The sequence below is a fragment of the Cygnus olor genome, chromosome 1, assembly GCF_009769625.2.
Source record: "Cygnus olor isolate bCygOlo1 chromosome 1, bCygOlo1.pri.v2, whole genome shotgun sequence".
NCBI lineage: Eukaryota > Metazoa > Chordata > Aves > Anseriformes > Anatidae > Cygnus > Cygnus olor.
Window position 1 is genome coordinate 88,590,368 of NC_049169.1, and position 6,000 is coordinate 88,596,367.

The following is a 6,000-nucleotide window of genomic DNA, read 5'->3' on the forward strand; positions in this document are numbered from 1 at the left end:
TTTAAGTGCTGGCAAATGGCCTTTGTTGTGCAGAAAGTCAGATCAGATTACCATAATTGGTCTCTTTCTGGCCTTTGAATATAACAAAAACCTCTTGGTTCGTTCCTACTCACCCATGTAATTTGGAGGCAGAGCATCAATCAGTAGCTTATACATATAGAAGGCCTGGTGTTAAACATGCTGAATTCCTGGCTGTACTGAATGAGATATGCCTAGGAGAAAGCATGATTTTACGCCACATCAAAAGAATAACTTGATGAAATCACACTTTGCTTTGAGATCCAAAACCTATTTCATATACTGACAGACTATAAAATCCTGTAAGGCTCTCCTTTCCTTCAGTAAAAATAATAGCACTGCCTTTGAAAGGAACGGGAAATCTTATATTAGGCTGGTGGTTGTCATGGTATGAAAAATTGCCTTGTCTAACTGAAATCTGATTCAAATGGCTTGATATCAGACATTTGATATGTTGCATTCTTAACTACAGGTATAAAGAAATTTTTCTACACAAGTTTATTTGAGCAATGTGATTATTTGGTTGCAGATATAAGAAAAAAATGAAGCTGATTACAGCAATGTTCAGCTAGCTCCATGTTAACATGAATCTACTGTGTGCATTTCGCTATATGCATATTTCAAAGTATATATTTAGGAGTATCTATGGGCCAGAACTTGATGCTAGACCCTGCAGAATCACAAAGAAAGGAGGGCAAGACAGCTATAGCCCCAGACCTCCCTATGTTTAAATAAAGTAATTGGCTTGACCTTAAAACAGCTTGCTTATAACCAGAGTATGTGATTTTACTAGGTATGAAGGTTCTCAGCTGCTACAGCCTCCCATGGGAGAGTAAAGCCAGTTATCCCTTTGCATGGGGAAAACAGAATGAACTGGGCACTGAACAGGGCACTCCATCCAGATGGGTTGAACTCTCCTATGGGCTTAACTGGCCTCACTTTGTCCCCTGTAGCTTTGTCCTGTGTCTCTGATGCCATGATCTGGGCTACAGAATGCATCTCCCCTACCTTGCTTGGATTGTGTCTAATAATCCTGAGACAGGATGGAAGATGGAAATCTATAGCCATTTTGTTGGTGGCCATTACAGCTCAGGAAATAAGGTGAGTGAGCCATGTATTAATGCTTGGGTTTTCCCCTACACCATCACCTTCAGTTCTCCTCCATGTTTCTGCTACATGTTCATAGGTCAGAGAACCTGCATTAAACCTGACCCAAGCTTACCTGGGACTGAGGCTGAATATATTTCCATATTTTGGTTGTTGCTTACCTTTTGGTGTAGATTTATTAATGATCCCTTTGCTATAAAATTCTTGGAGGAAGGTAAATAAGGCTATAACTCAAAATATTTTGTGCAGCAATCTGCTGTGAAAAAAAGAATTGTAGATTTCTGGTAGTGACAACTGGATGTACTAATAATGATTTTTATTTTTTATTCATACCCAGAACACACAGGAGTTATTAACTTTAGTGAAAACAAGTAACAAACATGAGAGTATAGAAAACATAATATAGAAATTCAGCACTTATGGCAATTTTGTACTAAAATGAAGACTGCTATGCCTTAACCACCAAGTTAGAAAAAATCCAGTTCATATATCTCACCCTAATCAAAAGAAATAAACACCAACAATAAGGAGCTCATCTCTGACCCCCTGGATCTTTTAGATTTCTCTAATCTGTGCTGTTTCGTACCAATCAATATATTGCTATTACCTGACAAGCAGGCCTACTGATTACAGAAAATAACCTGTACCACCAAAAATACTACAGCACTGAATATTCATATGTGAGTGTAAATGCTAATTCATGCACTGCTTATATCACATTGAGCTAATCATTCACTGGAGAAATCTATTAAAAGCATGCTGTCAGTCCCAGGGATCTGGTTTGTCTGAGTGAATCAGAATCATGAATCTTTTCAGCTATTTGGAATAAACAAATGAATACATAAAAATGGACCTGATCAACAAATAAACCTTGTGGCCAACAAAGAAGACAGCCAGGAGCAAGTCAACTGATATCCTGTCCCCTCTAGAGTCCATTGCTCACTTTCTCTTTCATGGCAGATGGAAGGGAGGAAGAAAAAAAAAACAAAACACGTATCAAGAAACAGTATTGAATTTTTACAGTCAAGCAAGAGGTCAACTCTTCAGAAAAACTGCTCTCTTGCCAGGAACTTCTAAAGCCAGTGTTCACAGTCATAATGTGGTGAGCGATGTCACCGCCTTTGGAAAAGCCCTCAATACCTTGTGGCCATATTACTTACAAAGGATACCAGAAGGGTACCAGCCTAGTGAGAACAGAAATGGAATGAAAAAAGCAGAGACATCCTAGTGACCCGAGATCTGCCAACAGTCTTGCTGGCCCCCAGACCTCAAAAAACAGACAGGAGAGTGAGAGAAGAGAAGCAAAGATTTGTGAATCAGGAGTCTAGCTAAAAAGAAGTCACCGTTCTCAGTGATTTTCTCATCACTCCATTTCACCGTTGTTTTCTTTTCTGAAGCTCAGACCTGTTAGCAGTCTGCACGACTACCCTCTTGATGTTTTAGCAGCAGACCAAGAAGACATTCAACAATATACACATACTGTAGTCAACAGAAAAGCTTTCTTGAATTAATATGCAAGAGTTGATCTTTACAGGTAAAAAATAATGCTCATTAAACAGAGACCTAGTCTTGTAAAGAGCATATTGCTTTTGCATTTTGTACCACAAGTTGCTCTCAGACCTTAACAAACCATAACTACAAGATACTGTATTATGTTATGGGTAAGTTTTGTGCAACCTAAAAAAAGAATAATTGAAACAGTAAAACCCCATTGAAATGCCATGGATTTATTAAAAAAAATTATTGTGAAAACCTGTGGAATTTGTTGGAATCACTTTTTTAAAATTGTGTTAAATTATCCTATGGATATTAGTATCACAGACAGTATTTTTTATTTTAGCATGGCCCAATTTAAGATTGGAGCTTTTCCCTTAACAAGCAACCTTCAGAAGACTAACTTGCAGTTGTCCTAGATCTCTGCATGCCATATGCAATATTATTATTACTTATGATTTACCTATTTATGTTTTACATATATATCTGTATGGATTTTATATTACTGATACACACTCAATATATATTTTTCCATATTTGGGGCTGCTTTATAACACCATGTCCAACAGCAATTACCAGTATGCAAACTGGTTTACATTGGAAGACAACTGTTAATAAACTGTTAATTAAATGTTTAATAAACTGTTTCCTATAGTTGCTGAAACAGTGTTGAGTAATCCCAAATTTTATCTGATTCAAAGGATGCTCTAAGGAAGGGTAGGGGGGAAGGGGAAGGAAAGGGAAAATAAAAAAAAAAAAAAAAAGGAACCCCTATCCTGTGAAAAGCTGAAAAGCTAAAGCAATTGGAAAGTTGCCATCTGTGATACAAACTATAATCCAGAGAAAAGCAGGTAAGAGAGATCAACATAGTCATCAATGCTAGAGAACAAATAGCAATGGTAGAGCATTGAATATTATCCAGAGAAATGAATCAAACCCTCTTGAATAGCAATGAAAAAAAAATACAGAAATACAATACCAGAGCTTAAACAAAGTCATTTATAAGAGAATATTTGTAGCAGATTTCCAACCTACTGTAGTAGGAAAATTCATGAATAATATTAGTGGCATTTACGTGATCCACTTCCTTCCTGTACAGTGTTTGTCTAATGTAATGAGATCTGGATTGGCTGAATATAATAGAAATTTTAGAGTGCTATACCTGAAACTGATCATGCATGTTTATAAAAAAGAAAAAAGAGGCAAACTGAGCATTTTTAATGCATATAATACTCTGTGTTAATATTGACACTCAGCTGCACTAATATAGGAGCTACTGAATATTGCTACTGAATTAACAGTGCTCACAAATTAACTGCACTAGAAGCCACACAGATTACATGGCCATCTTCTATATAAATATATATATATATATATTATTCCTGTTTCTATTCAGGTCAAGGCCATGACATCTAATTTCACTTGAACAATTCAAATCTTATGCTCTGAGGCAGACACTCTGGGAGAAGTATGACCAATAGAAGATGGATTCACTCTATTCACTGAAATTGAAGTGAAAATTACTTTTGTGTCACTACATTTTAATATACTCTTCCTATGAATATACATACCAGTATACACACATACATATAGATAGATAGGTAGACGCCACCTACTACCATTCTAGACACTAAAAGTTTAGTAACTTGTATTGGCAACCCCACAAATCCAAAGAGGGCTAGATGAAAAACTTTTGTTTGCAAGCCCTGTGTAAACTATGTGCAGTTGTTTTCACCAGGAAGCAAGTATGAGTCACTTCTATCCTGAAAACAGAGCCAGAAAAATGTAGGTAGGATAGGACCGGTTTTGCCTACAGTATAAGTTAAAGAGAACTATGTTTAACAAGTCAACAGCTTGCTAATTGTAGTCTTATGTCTCCTTTCCCTTGTTTGAGTCCTTACTTTTTGTGTACTACTACTTCAGCCACCTTTTCAACAGCCAGACACATTCCTAGTAGCTACAAGCACGTTCATAGCTTTGGAAAGTATATGGTTGTGGGGAGTTCAAGGAACCCCACTCCCTTTCCTCTGAGATGGAATTGGCCACCAGAGTTTTCTGCTCTAAACACACTGCTTGTATTTGGTTAGGCTTGTACACCCAGATATCTAGGGATTATAGTCCTAAACTATAGGCTAAGCCAAGGCAATGTGAAAGCCCAGATATTGTGAGCAAGACCTTAGAGAAAACCCTTCCCTCTCGAAGGATGCACCAGGATTCCTGGCTTGCATCAGCTACCATTGTTCCGCTGAAACTATCAGAATTTACTGCAGTGGAGCCTTTTCTCCCACAGAGACTTTATACCTGTAAAGGATTTGCTCCACAGTTCTGCTGTCACAGTCCCAGTGGCTGCAATCCCAGGAAGGCTTGTCTTGCATAACATTAAATGAATTACGTATTTTCCTCATTTTTTCGAGCACTGCCTTTATGCCATCTCCTTTGTAAAAGCAAAACTGCAGCTGACATGTTTATATTTTCATCAGACATAATGGTCTCCAGATAATTTCTTAACAAATCATTTATAAGCCTGCAAGCATACCTGCCAACCTTGATAGCAGAAATATGGCATGCAAAGTACAATGGGTCTTCAGGGAAAAAATACAGAGCAAAGGACCTCCTGACATAGACAGGAGAAAATGTTTCCAGCGTGCAGCTTCAGAACAACAGGGACTACTGCAAGGTAAGAGCAGTTAGGAAGTCTTTAAGTCTAATATATGTATTGACATCCTTTAATGGATTAGGTTTGTGAGATAAATGTGTTATAATATGGGTCCTGGGAAATAGCTGTGAGTTGTCATGAGTTGGCAGGTCTGTATGTGAGGCACAACAGATTCATCCATCCTAGAAATACAGAATTAAAACTAAATGAGATTAGAACTGACGCTATATCCAAGTGTGGCAACAGTTGAGACACTTATGCTACAAGAGAGGTTGCAGTAGCTCAGATCCAATAAAAATTAAGCCAATGAACTGATGACAAACTTCACTTTTAGTCCAGTTTGCATGCATTCTTGACAGAAAACAGCCACTTAACATTTACTGTTTTCCCTCCTTCTCCAGTAAACTTACAAAGTTGGCATTCATAGTAGACACTGCTTTGCATTTAAGTGTAAGCATAATCATATCTTTCGGAAGAAGGGATAAAATCTGTTATTCAGCTGAATAATGTTTAGATACTGCTCTCTTTTGAATAGAGAAGTATGTCCACCTGAAGCCCCTGAGAGACATCGGGTATGCATGTCCTGATCTGAGTAAAAGACCAAAAGTTCAAAAAAATCATCACAGACCTGTCATTACAGAATGGATTGAAGAAAAAAACGGGGAAAGGATATCTCACTCTCACTACATTAGGTTCACTGAACAAACAAGCTGCATAAAACATAA